This window comes from Panthera uncia, chromosome C2 (assembly GCF_023721935.1).
Source record: "Panthera uncia isolate 11264 chromosome C2, Puncia_PCG_1.0, whole genome shotgun sequence".
Taxonomy (NCBI): domain Eukaryota; kingdom Metazoa; phylum Chordata; class Mammalia; order Carnivora; family Felidae; genus Panthera; species Panthera uncia.
In genome coordinates, this window is record NC_064810.1 from 6,594,092 (window position 1) to 6,611,301 (window position 17,210).

The 17,210-nt window shown below is 49.0% G+C and overlaps 1 long non-coding RNA gene across 4 annotated transcripts in view; it reads left to right on the forward strand.

Moving 5' to 3' along the window:
- Positions 1 to 8: 8 nt before the first annotated feature.
- The window catches only part of LOC125921690 (uncharacterized), an 83,693-nt gene continuing 66,491 nt past the window's right edge, over positions 9 to 17,210 (forward strand). Inside the window, exons 1-2 of one of the 4 annotated variants that reach the window (XR_007457452.1) lie at positions 12,823 to 14,201; positions 16,154 to 16,333. This is a non-coding gene — a long non-coding RNA (uncharacterized LOC125921690). Of the gene's footprint in view, positions 262 to 12,822; positions 14,202 to 16,153; positions 16,334 to 17,210 lie in introns of those variants that run through there. The other 3 variants (XR_007457453.1, XR_007457454.1, XR_007457455.1) reach the window with 3 other exon arrangements.

The following is a 17,210-nucleotide window of genomic DNA, read 5'->3' on the forward strand; positions in this document are numbered from 1 at the left end:
CCCCCGCGCCCGCGCCCCGCCCCCCGGGCGCGCACCTCCCGCTCGCGGGTCGCGCGTCGGGGCGGCCTCCCTGCTCGGCGATTGGCGGGAGCCGGAGCCTCCCCGAGGCCGGCGCCCACACCATGGGCTGAGCCCGTCGGCGCCCCGGGAGTCAGTGCGGCCCGGCTCCGCGCGCGCACCGCCAGGCACGCGCGCGGGCACACGCGGGCGCGGACACGCACGTGCGGGACACGCCCTCCCCGACGGCGGCGCTCGCCTCCGGTAAGTCCCGCGCCCCGCGCGCCCTGCCCGGCTCCCGCGCGGGCGGCGGCGGGGTGGCCGGCCCTTCAGACGGCGCGGGGACAGGTGGGGCGTGCGACGCAGGGAGGGACGGCTCGCCGCTGCGCTGCCCGGGGTCCCGGGGAAGGCGCGCGGGGCCCGGGCGGGACGGAGAGGAGCAGGGACCCCGAAATCGGCGGGGGCCTCATCTGGGACACCGAGCAAAAAAAAAAAAAAAAAAAAAAAGCGTGTTCGTTCTTGCCTCGATGGGAGTTCGGTGTTGCCCTGAAGTCCACTGTGGGCTGGAAGCGGGGAACAGATGTGGACTAGGCTGTCACCCCGCTGGGTCATTGCAGGCAGGGACTCTCCCTCCGACGTCGCTCCAAACCCCGGGAAACCGGGCTCTGCCTCTTTCTTCTCCCCCGTCCCTGTCTCCGTCGTGTCACCTTCTGACACTTCAGCCTGCAGCTGTTATGTTTGCGTGCTTACAATTTGCCACCTTAATTGGGAGTCCTTGGCATGTTTAAAAATGTGGCCTGTAATTCTTTTTTTTTTTTTTTTAATCAGATAGCCTTGGTATAGAGATGGTTTACAAAAGGTACTTATAGACTTATTTTTTTAGTATTTTTAAGCCTAAAACTTAAATGCTATTATTAATAGCAGACCAGACTGCCCAGTAAAATGGGTAAACAATTTTGATGCAGATGTGCACTTAATGCAACTCGTTGATATAAGGGTAATTTCGTTTATCCTTCAAAAGAACTTATTCATATGGGCCACAGATTTCACACTCGACATGTTTCTGTAGTTCTGCAGTTCAAAAAACTTCCAATGCGAGTAAAAAACATTGTATTCTTCCCCGGGGTGACATAACATAGCGCATAGAGTTTATTTATCGTTGGAACTACTTTTGAGGATTTTCGGTTGTCTCCAAGTAGTTTAGAGCCCTTGACCAGCCTCAGCTCCGCATCCCCTTATCACCCGGAGAACTGTCACATTCCTGGGGTTAACCCCTGCTCTGCTGGCAGCCGCTCGTGTGGGCTCCTTCAGCCCCCCGGGAAGACCAGGCAACGCGAGTTCTGTACAAAGCCAACCAAATTACTTCAGTGGGTGTCAAATTATGAATGAGCTAATCATACCATCGAAATGACAAATCTGGTGGAAGCAGGGTGAGATATGCAAACTTTGTGGCTAGTATGTGAAGTTTCATAATTCTAAAGAAAGGTTTTATGAGTGCTACCCACATCACAAATGCCGTTTGCGGTCCGGTAATCCTAGCTTCATTCGGACATTGCCCGGTGCTGGCGAATGGGTATTATATCTTTTGATTTATAGGTTTCAGAATGTGTCATTCCAGTTACACTTAAAATTACAGTTTCTTCTCTTTTCTGACACTTTGTCATGACTTCATTTTAGTTTAAAAAATTCAGGGTAGGCTTGTGATACATTATTTTACATGAGTCTGTGATTTCACGATGAGTGCCTGGGGATTTAACCCAATGTTCCTCCTTCAGCTAAAATTTTGAAAATCAGCGTTTCCCATTGAATGGATTATGTAACGGGGCTGCGTGTCCGTGTGGATATCAACAGTCCTCCCTCTACTTCCCATGTTTTGTTTTGGTATTCTAGAAAAAGCTTGTTGAATTTCTAATCTCAGAAAAATCCAGTATTTTATTTGTGGTAAGGGCTAAGATCCCAGGGGAGTGCCAGATATGTATATATATGTAAGAAGGAAAGCATCTCCCAAAGATGTCAAAATGGATTTTTAACTTACGTGCTTTTGTAAAGCGTCATACACATGATGTGCATGCATGGGATATATCATGTCTCGTATCACAGGCAAATAGACAATAGAAAACTTCCAACTTTTTCCCTAAAATTAATATTCGCTCTGATTTTTTTTTTTCCGGCTCATTATCCTTAAACAAGAACATAAAATAACAGAAGGGGGAATTATTTCTTCACAAGACAGAGGAGCTAATGTTCCTGGAGGCTTTTCCTATCCTCAGTGAAAAACGATAGCAGGTCGGCGTCGGTCATATGATACGGAGTGGTGGGGAGACATTGTCATGTTGAATAAATGTCAGTGCTGCCTTCGATTTCATAGAACTCTGTTCAGGAGGTGTTGACATAAAGACACCTGCATGTTTCTAACGAGACTTACGGAGCTGGGGAAACAAGATGTGGCCAAGGTAACTTAAGTCATCATGCGCGAAACCCCGGCCTTTTGATGGAGCTCCGTGTAGGGTGGGAGTTGATCGCTCTCTAACTGCAAGTCTCTGTGTCGCCTCCCGGCTTCATCAGCCTTTGCTTCCCAGGCAAGCTTTTCCGGTGAGGAGGAGAATGCCAAAGGGGGTTCCGTGTTCTTTCCCCTCTCTGTGGAAGGATTCTTGGGCTTTTCCTAGGGGATGTAGTCCTTCAGAATACAGCTTTTGTTTATGGTCTATACACCTTGAACTTGAAACTGTATTAAAAACTCTGGAGCGGCATCTGTAAGAAAAAGAAGCCGACGTACAGTAGAAGCATTTAAATGTTTCGGACACAACTTCAGGTAGTTTCGATACCTGGTTGCGGAAGTGTGGGGAGTTGGGGGTCTTGGGGGGACTTTGTAAGTCACGGCGGTAGCTGGTGATTGCTCGCACACGAGGGCTTATTGATGCTCTGGATGACCTTCTCTCTCTAGTGTTTCTTTGCACTTCTGGGCGTGAGTTAATTACTTGTACATTTAGCGTTGAGTATTAGCCGTGAGTTAATTACTTGTACATTTTGCATTGTCAGTATGTGGCCCACATTTATTGATTCAAAGCTGTTTGTAGATAAATGACAGGAGTTTCTAGTGGTCTGGACTAGCCTCCAAACAGTTCTTCAAAAGAGCCTGGCGTGGGGGGGGGGGAAGATTCCCCTTTTAACTTTACCTTTTATTTCTAACATTTTAGCATTTAAAGGAGAGAGGATTCAAGGCTTCATGTTTGTAACATTGCAGACCTAGCGAAGGTAGTGAAGGCGGGTGGTCTAAAATTAACTTGGCTAAATTTAAGTGTAAGTAAAACGTAGACAGCACCAAGAAATTAAAGGGTGCGTCCAAAAATGGAGCTCTGGGTCTACGTTTTAGATTTAAAGTAACTTTTAAGTTCTTCTATTTTTAAGGCCACATGTCATAATCTGGAAGACCCTGATTGCGTAGGAGAAATAGTAATTTAACAATGAAAGTAAGGGGTTCAGTTACCTTGACTCCGCGCACGTTCAGAAGTGTGTGCAAAGGAAGTCCAGTTATGTGACTTTTCTGTTTGAAAATGGCTGCGTGTGGAGAATGAAATATCCTCGAAGTGTGGAAAACAAGCCTTTTTGAGTTAATTTATCGCTTTTTAAAATTACAATCCTAGACGACGAGACGTGAGATCTGATTTAGGACACACTGCCAGCGTGTCGAAAGGTTTTTAAAAACGAGACGGGTGGCTGCCTCCTTTCAAAACATACCCTTTGGTTTTGAATTGTGTTAGTGGGAATGAGATTTTCACACATGCTGGTGTCTCATATGGGATTCCTTTTAGTAATAATATTATTCCAATAATTATTCCCCCTGGAAGTGGTGGGGGGGGGTAGCATCTGTCCAACGAGTTAGGAAAGAAAACAGACAGCTGTGTGGCGATATTTTTTAATAGCAGGAAACTCTAATTTTCACTTAATTAAAAGTCCGGCAAAGGTTCCCAAATCTTAATTTAAGAGTCAAGATGAGGGACACCTGGGTGGCTCAGTCGGTTAAGCTTCCGACTTTGGCTCAGGTCATGATCTCAACAGCTTGTGAGTTCGAGCCCCGCGTCGGGCTCTGTGCTGACAGCTGAGCCTGGAGCCTGCTTCGGATTCTGTGTCTCCCTCTCTCTCTGTCCCTCCCCTGCTCATGCTCTGTCTCTCTCTCTCTCTCTCGAAAATAAATGGACATTAAAAAAATAAAAAAAATAAAAGGGAAGATGTGTGTTTAGTTCTCGGTTAAGGTCCAGGGGAGCACAGGAGGTGAGCCCCGCTTGGTGTCCTATCGTTGCCCGATTTCTGTTCCTCTCCGTTCCTGGTGGGAAGATTCATCTTCTCTGGGTCGGAGTGGAAGTGTGGGTTGTGGATTCTTGGCGCTGAGTAACTTAGCTGAAGTTGCAGAGTAAAAGAAAGACAAAATTGGAGTGCGCGTTTTTCTGTGTTCCGGGCAGGGAGGTCTGCGTGACCACCTTGGGTACAGCCGCATCGGGGGCATGGGTTCGCTGGTGTCGTCACCTTTCTGTCTGCGCTAAGATGGACCTCAGACTCTGTTGCTCTTGGGAACAGGAAGAGAAACCCAGGGTCTTAACCATGTCTGCTAACGACCCGTTGCCTTCACAGAATAAATTGATTGCAGTCGGCAGCGGGGGAAGTCACGTTCCCATTCGGTGTCACTGAGGCCAGGAATTCCGCTTGAAGCCGAGGGAATGAGGATCTCAGGCTTCTGAGAGGAGATTGAAAGGAGCTGTCATGAGGAGCCTGGTGGGAGGGGGAGGGGACCACTAGGGCACCTTGCAGGGAGGACCCCAGGAGTGAACCGGGTAGGACTTCAGGATCCTTACATGGGCCTACAGAGATCTAAGCCGAGTATAAATAATGACGGAAGTGTGTGCTCGTAAAAGAAAATGTTGGGAAACATTTTCCACTTACGATCTTAATGTAAAACTTTTTTTTTCCTTAAGTTTATTTATTTTGAGAGAGAGTGCGTGGAGGTGAGGCAGGGAGGGGCAGAGAGAGAGAGAGAGAGAGAGAGAGAGAGAGAGAGGGGATCTTTGCTGTCAGCATAGAGCCCGACTTGGGACTTGAACTCACAAACTGTGAGATCATGATCTGAGCTGAAACCAAGAGTTGGACACACCCAGGTGTCCCTTCATATTAAACTTTTATTTATTTATTTATTTATTTACTTATTTATTTATTTATGTTTGTTTATTTCTGTATATTTTGTTGTCCATTTGGCTTACATACAGCCCAACAAGTACCCTCCTCAGTGCCCCAAATATTAAACTTTTAAATGAAACGGCTTAGGAAGCTGAAGTTTCTTTTATTAGGAAGCGAGGCAAAAACGTGTAGAAAAGAAACTGCCAGCTGAGGAACGTTCTGACATCTCATACTTCGAGTGCCTTCTCATTAATATCGTATCCGACCTCACAAAGCCGGTGTGAGCCTGCTGCCACATTTACAAATCTGGGTCTCTAATTGCACAGAATGTAACCTCGTCTCGTGCAAAGGCTCTGGCTCTTTTTGCAGCGCAAGATACAGCGGCGAGATGACAGAATCAGCAAAAGGAGAGGAAAATTTGCTTCTCCAGGATCGAAAAGTACTTTCTCGTCTATTTGACCCCGGCAGGAAAATTTACTTCACTGCGGAGTTCTGAAATAGAAATAATGACAATAAAGATCAAATCCAGGGAATGTTGCCGGTCTTTTCTGGAGAAGGCAGGTTAAGTCAGCATCTTACCAATGTTTCCTCCGAGCTCTGAGACCCAAATGAAAGTCCCGGCTTTGGAGGCAGAGGAAGAGCATACCCATTACCGCTTGAGGTCTCAAAGAGAGAGGATTTCATAGCTGAAATAGCATCAGTTCTGAAGCGGCCCACTACATAACTGGATGTAGTTTTGCGGTTTTCTAAGACTTACTTATAAATGCAGGTGATGAAACAGAACATCCCCCAAGGACAGTGTCTCCCCAACACTCCCTACCGAACGGGTAAAACCAGAGCTGAGCCAGTAGAATCATCCCGTAAGTACGCAGACCCCACAGGGAACTACCAGGAGGCAGAGAAGGGGTTACATTTGTCTCCATGTATCAGAACGCGTGTAGAACGACAGGTAGCTGCAGCATAAAGTTTTTCTTTGCAAAAACGAAGCATTAAATCATGCTGAGTTTTGTTTATTGGTTTTAGGCGACCTGGGAACGTGTTTCGCAATCCAGGTTTCTGGATCACCTATTAAACGAGAGCACCAGCCACACAGAGACACGGGGGACCTGGGTCGATTAGGGACGATGAAGGCACTGGGTACATCTGGAGGTTCGGAACACCACTGCACATTTAATGGGGAAAGCCGGAAAATTCCAGCAGGAAGCTCACCTTTCTACCTGTCTGACTCCGGCAATTAGTGACCCGCCTGATTTATTCTTTTCCCAGCTAATCGTATTGACAGCAGGCAAACAGAACGGTAGCCCTTTTCACTCCAGATCGCTAATAGCACTCTGAGAGCAGCGTCCTCGGGAAACACGTCCCCAGGCGGAAATGAATGCGGGCCAGGCGGCGTGCCCGGGGACGCAGGGAACGCTGACAGGCAGAGGTCGGACCGTGGCCGGCTTCCGTCCAGGTGGTGACGGTCTCGGGCCGCCGGCGGAGGAGGGGGCTTCTGGGTCAGAGAGGGGCGAGTCCAGGAAGGGAGACCGGCAGGTGCGGGAAATGTATCAGGGAATGGCGAGCTGCCTTTTCAGGCTGCGTTCCTGACTCACGGTCTGCACAAGACGCCGCGCGGGGTTGTACCGTCAGGACGTTGAAATATGGAAAGGGGGCGGGGGGGGGTGGTGAAGGCCCGTGCTGCGGGATCTAGAGAGGAGGTGACTTCATATGCTGACAAAAGGGCCTCATTCAGGACGGCCACCTGCTCAGCCCGGGCCTGTTTGATGGTGAGCCAGGGCCCCACGCTGTGCAGCGATGGCGGTGGTGGCCCCCATGGGGCTGCTACGTCAAGCACTCTGATGGGTATAGCGGTGGCCGTGACAGAGACCCCACCGAGGCAACACACGGGGCAAGCTTCTCATCCCATCGCACAGGCCCTTATCTCTACGGACCCACGGGAGAACCTCACGTTTAGCCTTCGATTCGGGAGAAATCGTGCGAGCCTTTGGCTGGCTGGCCCAGCTCTGGCAAGCGGCCCCACAGCCCGCCTGCAGGGCTCTTACCCTTGTTCCTCCTACAGCCTCATCTGTACTGTTTATTTTGCAACTACTGCTTTTTTTTTAATGTTTACTTTTTGTGGGGGCGGGGAGGGGCAGAGAGAGAGGGAGACACAGAATCCCAAGCAGGCTCCAGGCTCCGAGCTGTCAGCACAGAGCCCGATGCGGGGCTCGAACTCACGAACTGGGGAGATGGTGACCTGAGCCGAAGTTGGACGCTTAACTGACTGAGCCACCCAGGCGCCCCTACTTCTGAGTTTTTAAAAACCTTTTTATATTGCATATATCCTTGTAGATCACTTTAAATCTTTTTTTTTTTTTTTTGGAACAAGGTGGAATATAAAAATTTTCCATCTTATAAGAATCATACGATCAAAGAGTGATCTAAACCATACCCTAGGAAGACCCAAGAATGCTTCCCGAAGGACGAGGCATTGGGGCTGTGCCGTGCCGCCAGGTGGTGTGTTGGCCCTGGTTCGGCGGGGACAGACTGCAGGCTGCAGTGGGCAGGGTGCAGGGGTGTTAGGCATTGCTCGTGTTCAGGGTGTTGGAGGTGCTACTTGGGAGGTGGTCCATGTAGCACAGGAAGTGCCCAACCCTTCCCGGTTCTGGACGGACCAATCTAGACACTTACTTCAATATTCCAAGTGTGAAGTTATTTCTTAAAAATATTTATTTTTGAGAGAGAGAGAGAGAGAGAGAGAGAGAGAGCACACGAGCAGGAAAGTAGCAGAGAGAGAGGGAGATACAGAATCCGAAATAGGCCCCAGGCTCCGAGCTGTGAGCACAGAGCCCGACGCAGAGCTAGAAATCACAAACCATGAGCTGACTTCAGACACTTAATGGGCTGAGCCGCCCAGGCACCCCCTCCAGTGTGCAATTAAAATAGGGGATAAAATAATGTTGCAAAAAGGCAGGAAGAGTGTGGTGTTTGGAGGGTTGTAATTGACATTGGGTGCACCAGGTGGGGGAAGCATGGGGCATGTGTCACCGTAGGTCACTCTTGCCGTGGCTCTTTGGAGGAAGGGCCTTTATTGCCCCTGTTTTCCAGAAGAGCGGAGTGAGGCTTGGGAGTGCGGAGGCCAGAGTCCCACCAATAGTAAGAACCTGCAGCGACAAGTTCTGGAATCTTTGCAAGGGCTCTGCTGTCTGGAATCCCCTTGGTCAGAGCAGAGAGCCCGCTGACAGAAGTGACGAGGAGGGAGCATGGTGACAAAGAGGCCGAGTCAGTGGGAGGTCAGAGCAGCACTGGTCAGAGAACGTCGAGTGCAAGTCTCACGCCTAGTTTTAAACATTTTAGCAGTTAAGAAAGACAAAGAAACTGGTTAAATTCGTTTTAACAATCGATTTCATGTAATGCAACGTGCAAAATATTATCATTTCAAATGCAATGTGTATAAAAATATTGGTGAGCTATTTTGCGTTATTATTTTTTATTACAGTAAATGTTCAAAATCCGGTGTGCAGTTTACACGTACAGCACATCTCGGGCTGGACTGACCATATTTCGAGGGCTCAGCGGCCACACATGGCTAGCGACCACCGTAGTGGATGGCGCAGGTTTAGAATCTTGGGAAGAGGAGTTCCTGTTTAATGTACTCGGGCAGCAGCTGTGAAATTTGTAATATAACTCGCTCACTGGACTGGGATGCTGTGACTTTGTATCTCCTTTGGCTATTTCCTGGAAGGTCACTGTGGGACCAGCTAGGATTGCAACAGAAAACCTAACACTAGCCGTGGCACATTCAGTACTAACTTTGCACTTTTCAAATCGGAGGGAAAATTCATATATAATGTTTCCTGTTGACTCACTTCGTTCTTCGAAAGAGCAAAATAAAATCTCTACTTTCAGGCAGACACTTTGCATACCCCGTAATGGGTACGTGCTGCCTTGATTGGAATCCTGTGCTCTGACAACTTCATGAGCAAAAAAATCCTACCTGACTATTCCCTGTTTAAAGGCAATTCCAGTAGGATGACAAATTTCTTATTTTGCGTGTGGACAGTTTCTTGAGAAAAATGCAATTTATCATTTTGAAGAATAACATTCTTTTTTTTTAATATATATTTTTTTTTTTAGTGTTTATTTTTGAGAGAGAGACAGAATGTGAGTGGGTTAGGGGCAGAGAGAGAGGGAGACACAGAATCCGAAGCAGGCTCCAGGCTCCGAGCCGTCGGCACAGAGCCTGACACGGGGCTCAAACTCACGAGCCGTGAGGTCACGACCTGAGCCAAAGTCGGACGCTCAGCCGACTGGGCCACCCAGGCGCCCCCGAAGAGTAACATTCTTGAGGTGCCGGGATCCCTGAGAAAGAAAGAACATCGATGGGGTGGATCGTTGCAGAATTAAGTTTCGAGGGCAAGAATTTGCGGTTTGGTAGCAGCAGGTTCATCTCACGTAGGCCTCTCCCTCTTTGTGGAGCACCCAAGTTTGTGGCAAAGTCTTACAGAGTCAATCATGTTGTTCATTCGTTGCTTGTCATCGTCAGTGTGCTGTGTAATGTGTCTTTCAATTGCTGAATAACTGAACGACTGTCTTTGAATAGCTGTCTTTACCATATGCATGCTTTGGTGTTCAGATTTAATTTAATTTTTATGCAAAGGAAAAAAAAAACAAAAAACAAACAAAAAACTCTTCACTGTAGATTCTTACTCCTCCACATTTCCCTGAGTAAGAAATTTGTTTTCAGTTCCAGTGCTTGGTCTGCAGCAAACTCCTCGTCTGTGCTTCCTTGTAAATGGTTTGTTTTCATTATCGCTAGTGCCTGATAAGGGAATTTTGCTCTCCTTGTTCTGGTTTATTTTTCCCAGTGGGCAGTGCTTGCTGTAAACAAAACAAAACAACAAAACAAAACAATAAAACCCCCCAAAAAACCAGTTTTAAGTAAAATGCATGTGGCTGGTCTCAACTCTACTCACCGTAGCAAATTTAACACCTAATTCTGCGCAGTTATTGGGCAACCAAACAAAAGGGACAAAGAATGTTGTGATTTATTAAAAAAAAAAACAAAAAAAAAAACCAAAACCCAGACCTCAAAATGAATGAACGGGGCTGTACGCTCTCGTCTGTTCTGTCACACGTTTCTGGCCGCTGGGGCGCTTCATGGTAAGGCCGTCGAGGGACGCACAAAGCCGCAAGAATATTTATCTTGCGTCCAGTAGGCTCCACTGCTTTCACACCCGGACGCCGAATCCGGTTTTGCAGTCGAATCCCGCTCTGTTCACCGGGGAGCCTCGGCTACCAGGCGAGATCCTTCTAGAAGTAACCGCAGTTCTTTTCTGGGGCTCCTGCGTGTCCCCTGGATGCCGTCGGCTGCGTCTAACCTACTGGTTTCCCACGGGACTACAAATTTAATTTAAGGCCTAAATTGTATTTGAGAAGTCTGAAGCGCATTAAGCCTTCTGAAATAATTCACTTGGGATTACGTTCAGTGAACGTGTAAATATGAGAATGTGCGAGGCAAGTGGTCTCAACAGAGAATGGATGCGAGACCGCGTTGATGTAAGCCACATGTGCTTCAAATCTTGGAGGAAAATCTGTGTCACCGCTGGCGACCAGACCTTGAGGCTGGCCGGGGAGGTTTACGTCCAGTCGCTTCTGCGCTGGGTCCCTGCCGCGTCCCCGGGGGAGACCTCGGAGACAAACTGCTAACTGTGGGATTGTCAGCCAGGGGGCTCAGCTGTCAGCTGTGGCACGGTGAAGGCGACAGAAAGCCAGAGGGAGGGGCTGTGTTGCCCCCGTCCCCAGACGGTTCCCCACCAGCTTCTCAGGTTGGGTGTTTGTGGGTGCGAAATGGCCAACGTGTGCTCTTGGAAGCTGCTATGTGAGTTAGACTTGGGTTGTGGACGACAACCGTGGGGTCTTTGCCTCCAGGCTGAAGACCTTTCTTATGCTGAGGCGGGTACAGTGACATGATAGTGTCAGGCTCTAGAGACACCTGGTCAGTGAGGACAGTGAGCGTTGCTAAGTGCCCCCCACTTCCTGCTGACCTCTGGCGGACACGTCTCCCCCTCGGCACCGGAACCTCCCATCTCTGCCTCTCCTGCACCGGCCTGGTCCCCTTAAGCGCATGGGATCTGAGGTGGCCGTGCCAGCGAAATTTCACCTGCCGTGGGCACGCACGGGGGCTAAAAGAAACAAGCCGGCGAGTCTAATGAAATCAGGCTGCAGATCTGAAGCGATTTTGGAATATCCTGCTCTGCTTTCTGTCCTGTGTCTGGTTTTCATGGAAATTGGTGTCTGGGAATGAGAGGGAATCGGAGGGGATTTGCTGGAGGCAGGTGCCTGCTTCTTTGGCTTTGGCCCTTAGGAGTCAGGTCCAGGGACCTCCTCAGAGGGGGGAGGGACACAGAGGTCTTAGGAGATTTGATGAGCACCGTGCAGTCTTTATAAGACTGGGGATTTTTGCAGACTTCCTGATTGTTGAAAATTATTCATAAGTCCGCCGTAGTCTGGGATTTTTAGGACAGAAAGCACACTCCACTTATTGTCCGTGCTTCGTAAGTTACCCTTTGAGGTCGCCACAATGTTATTTTTATGGCGTGCGAGGCCGCCTGCGTGGGTAACTTCTGAGATTATGAGTAAAACGACTCCATTTCTTTCTCCGGCAAGGGCTTGACCGGTTCAGGTCAAAGATGTGCAGCAGCATCCTGGCCCTGGTGGAAATCCAGGCTGCGTCCTGAGACATTGGGAATGCTTCTGGTCCACCCTAGATGAAAGAAGTCGTGGAAATGAGGATCGGAATTCGTTACGTTTGCCCTGGCAAGGGAAGCAAGATTGAGCACCAGTTTTTAGTCTTTGCTCCAAGCAAGTGAAATAAGAATTGCATATCATGTATTCGAGAAAGTGAAATGCATGCTTCCCCTTTGGAATGAGCGAGATTTGTAACAGACTAAGGCAAGAAGGCAGAGATTGCTGCCTTGGCTACATAATATGCAATGAAAAGATGTCCTGAGAAATCTGCGGCTGGTAGACTTTTTAAAAAATAGGTTGCTGGTTTTCAGTAACTACACTCATCTGCCTCATTTGTCTCAGACCATTAGCTCTTTATTTCTTTCCTTTTTAACCTTTTTTTTTTTTTTTTGGTTTCTTTTTGTTTTTTTTGTCTTGTACTCGACACCCACCGGCTTCCAGAACAAGAGGCGATGTGTGTGTGACTCGTTGGCTAAAGGGCATATCAGGGGAGCATCCGTCTTCTAGAAATAATGATGGGGACATCCTAAACTGATTGGGGTAAATGCAGACGGCTTTTATCACGAGGCTTTGGTGCTAAACACATGGAGACCAAGCAATGCTTTCGGATGTAGTTACCCTCAGGCTTAAATTCGTGTTTTCCACTTTTTCATGACCGATGCCCTACAGATGGAGTCTTTGCAGGCATCCTTCCCCTACCCTCCCCTTTTCCTACATGCAAATCTGACACCATTAGGAATTTTATGGTATATATATTAAATGTGTGTGTGTGCGTGTGTGTGTGTGTGTGTGTGTACACATATTCAGGTATAATTTGTATTTACACATGAAAAGAGGGAAGACATTTCTTATCCTCTGAGAACTGATTAGCTTTTTTAAAAAAAATTAATATTCATTTTTTTTTTTGAGAGAGAGAGAGAGAGAGAGAATGCAAGCAGGAGAGGGGCAGAGAGAGAGGGAGTCACAGAATCCAAAGCAGGCTCCAGGCTCCGAGCTGTCAGCACAGAGCCCGACGTGGGGCTCGAACCCACGAACCGCGAGATCGTGACCTGAGCCCAAGTCTGAGCCCAAGCTCAACCGTCTGAGCCCCCCAGGCGCCCTCCCCCCATGCTTAGCTTTGAAAAAGATTCTGTTTAAGAGAAGGGAGGGCATCTGCCCCAGAGCGTGGCCTGAAAACAGACAGTGGTAAAGCAAAACCCTCCCAAGAGCTCCCGCTGCCTCTCTCTGAGGGCTCCGTTAAACACACAGACTTGGAGACCACACAGTCCTTCCGCTTGTGAGAAGGTGCTAGGATGCTTATCAGACTTAGGGTGGACGAGACCTGACGGGCTGCCGGAGCACCCCAGCTGCAACACAAGACCCCAGAGGCCGGTGGCCCCTTGCGCGGTAGCCCCTGCCTTTACTTCTGGGTCTGGACAGGAGCAGCCCTCTGGCTTCTGCAGACAGCCTCCCCCGCCCCCGTCCCCTTGGACGTACAACTGTAGGCCGTGTGGCCGATCTGGTACAGCTGGATCCCTCTGACGCTCATGTCTCCCCTCCAGTTAAGATGGAAATATATTAGAGAATAAACAACCAAAAGAGACATGCTGAGTTTCACCCAAAAATCAATCAGAAGAGAAAAACACTTGGGCCAGCGTCAAGAGAAACAAAACTGAGCCAGCACAGATTTTTATGAAAATGATCATTGAATAGTATTTCCATGAAAAGGCAACTGACTCAGAGTCGGAGGGTGAGTGTCCCGTGAGGCAGACCAGAGTCGGAAGGGCCCGCCCACGCCCGGGGCTCACAGCCCCGCTCAAGCTCAGTTACTAGAAGTGACCCAACCATCCCGAAAATAGGAAAAAGGACACGAGGGACAAGCCAGACTCTTAGGAAGGGAGAAAATGTGTGTTGTGAAACCAGCCCGGCTCGGGAAGACTGTCACGTCGCATTGGGCTTCTCCTCCCCAGAAGCAGCCCCGCAAATAACCCTCTTGCGCCCGGGGAAGGCTGTGCGGCACAGTCCCTGACCTTCTGGAAGGGCCCAGCGAGAAAACGGATGTTGCTGCGAGTGCCAGAGGCGCACAGATGAGGCGTTTTGTTTAAATGCTTACCTCCGGCTCAAGGCATAGGAGGCGTTCTGGTACTTTCGGCTGGTATACTTCCTTCTGGAACATCACGAGGGAGCTGCCTTCGATCTGAGGCAGGAGATCCGAGTGGTTCTGTGAGCATCTCCCGGGAGCTGCCCTGTGGAACCCAGCGGCTCCCTCCGCCCCCCCCCCCCCCCCCCCCCCGGGCCGTCCGGGCTCCGTATCTGGAATGTAAAAGGTACGTTCTACGTTCTCGTGGATTCTTCTGGTCTGGTTTGTCTGCGCTTTAAGAGATGCTTAACTCCTAGCGAGTACCGGCTACTTAGGAAAGCTCGCTCTCCTGAAACTTTCCCCTCTTCTTCTTTCCAAATGGCCCCCTTGTAATGTCTTACAGACAGACGTTAGTTTGAGTCAGCGGTGATCCGCAGTCTTAATTTTGACAGCAGCAGAATGACCAAGAGCTATGTCATAGTCACATGAAGCACAGACTTGGGAGTTTATGAATGCTTGCCCTTAAAAAATCACTAAAAATACCTCTTCACACCATGCCTCCACACGCAGTGGATGCCAGGGTGGTAAAATCACATCGTTATCTGCTTTTTTGGTACTAAGGGTGGATGGTAATAATTTTGGGGTGGATGACAGACCACAATGTGTGTCTAAACACTTACGTGAAACTCGTTTATATTATGGGCTGTGTATCCGATCTTCTGTGACTATAGCCGATACTTTGCTGTGCTCTTTCTGGGGAATTCTCTTTGAACTTGGTAATGGGGACTTTTGGTTGTAAAACAAGACAGGAATTTGGAAAACATTGATGTTCCTCATGAACCAGGGTCAATGCTGGCACCAACTGCATCCGCACCTGTATCCAGAAAGAGGAAATATCTAACACCGTTTGGCCTTCCGAGGCCGTTGCAGACTTGTTTCACAGCTTGGCTCTCTTATTCAGTATGATTTTTGTATGGCATTTTCCCTCCAAAACCTTATCATAAATGTAAGCTCTTACATATATGACGTACACACACACATACTGTATTATGTAGGTTACATGTATGCATATTACATTACACTATGTATGTTACAATAACGCTGTACTAAAATAACCTCGTCATCAGAGCCTAGAATTAAGGTTAAATTGTCTCTTCCTAGACCACATTCAGAGAAGTCTGAGGAGGACCCCAGGTGGCCTGGATTTTACTCTCCTGCTAATTACTCAGGTGGAAAAAGACTGGTCTGTGCTGTTGTCCTTATAAGCGATTTCTGTAGACCCAGGCACCTGCATTCAGAGTACGGGAAGGTTCCAGTATGCTAAGAAACCGCACCTAAATAAACACCAGCCTTCACAACTGGGACCTAGGAAAAGTGCTTTTATCGTGGAAAGCCGAAATCCGCTTTAAGAAAATAAGATTTTTAAAAGCGAAGTTGTCTCCCCATCTTGTTGTGTGTTGTAGTAAATGGAACCATCTTTTCAAGGAACTCTTCTGCTCAGTAGGAATATTGTCACACTGATTTGCAGAAGGCCGCCTGTTAGCTGGAGCCACAGTTTTCACTGGAAAAGAAAGCCGATGACGGTCCCTCCTTTTTTACTTCTCTTCCTGGCTTGGCCCTGAGTCAGGCTGGCATATCGGACTCCCCTCTGGGTCCAGCGGTACCACCTGGAGAGGGGAGGGAGTGTGGCTGGAGACCCCTGTAGGGAGGATGTCCAAGCCCGCCTACGTTTGCTGCATGGAGCAGGGGTGGGGCACAGAAAGGGACCGGGCGTGGTCATGCCAGTTCCCAGACATCCTAGCCTTCTTTCCACACCCCTACCCATGAGCGGTTTCCGTGAGCTCTCAGCTGTGGGTCACCTGCTGCAGGGGATGGCATTTGTCACCCTGACCCCGTCACCAGCCAACACAGACTCAAGCCCTTGGTTCTTTCATCACATTTACTTGAAAACTCTCTGAACACGTGGCATTGACATAAACACGCTGGTTCATTTTTCTTTACGTTGCCCCAAAATGGTACTGGGGGGGGGTCCTCAAATGATCTCGCCAGCACTGAAAATGGGGACACACAGGTGCCGTGGCACCACTCACTGATACATTGTGGTCGAGTTCCATCTTCTTTTGACCTTTTGAGGGTTGTTCTTGTGGTTTGGGATATTTCAGGAGAGGACTGAATCGAATGGGTTCTTTTGTTCCTCAGAACGCCTGGATTCCTGGTGTGGTGTCAGGACCGCTTCTCTTAAGAAAGCACCTCCCTCTTAAACAAAAGCACCAGGGACCTCGGACCCTGCTGTTGGCTGTGACGCGCGTCAAGCTTAGAACGAGGAAGGATTGCGTCCTCACTCTGTCGCCCTGCAGACCTGCACCTTGGCCACTGTAGGTGAGGGTCACGGAGCGCGTGTGGGCGTAGTCGGTACGTCCACAAAGATGTTTCTGTTCCCCCACTTTGGGTTTTCGTCCCGAGACTGCTCATTACACCATTCCATAAATCCTCCATTATAGGTAGTAAAACCTAATTTTAGATTTCCTGCCTGTGCCAGTGTCCTGCCTGATTGCTACGAGCTGGTGAGAGGCGGGACCTGGGAAGTGGACTGTTTGAACCCGGCCACGTGTTAAAGGCTTTTCCTTGAATTTTTGGCCTCTGGTCCATCATTCCCTGATGGCTCTTATCTTAAATTTCAAAAGCTTCTGGAGATCAACTCTGCAGCTTACTTGGTTCGTTTTGTTTCGTTTTGACACGAGGGATCTGAGAAGGGGCTCCGAGGAAAGAGTGGGGGCATCAGGGGGTTAAAGTGAGTGATGAGGCCAGTGGAGCCCCGGCCATGTTTGCCAAGAACTCGAGGCTCCGTGCCCTCCCAGGGGTCCGAGACTTGGCCCCTTCCTCATGTTGGAAGCTTCCTGGGAAAGTGCACACAGGTTCCGAATGTCTGGTAGAACCAGTGCTTTCTTCCCACGCTCCCCGTCCAGTGGGCCAACACCTTCCACCAGGGATGCCGAACGGTTCAGCGGGGCTGGGGTGGGAGGCGTTGGGATGTGACTTCCTCATGGCCTCTCTCACGGTCCCAGCCCCATGATGCTCCCTTCTCGACCCTCAGGCTTGGAAAGGTGCATTGAGAAGCTCAGTGGGCGTAACAAGGTTTCAGGGATATTTTGGGTTTGAGGCAGCCATACTTTGTTACCTACAAAGTTGAAACCCACGAGCTGTTCGTCTACCCTGGAAGCTTGGCAGGCAGCAGAGTGCCCTGGAGAGAGGCTGG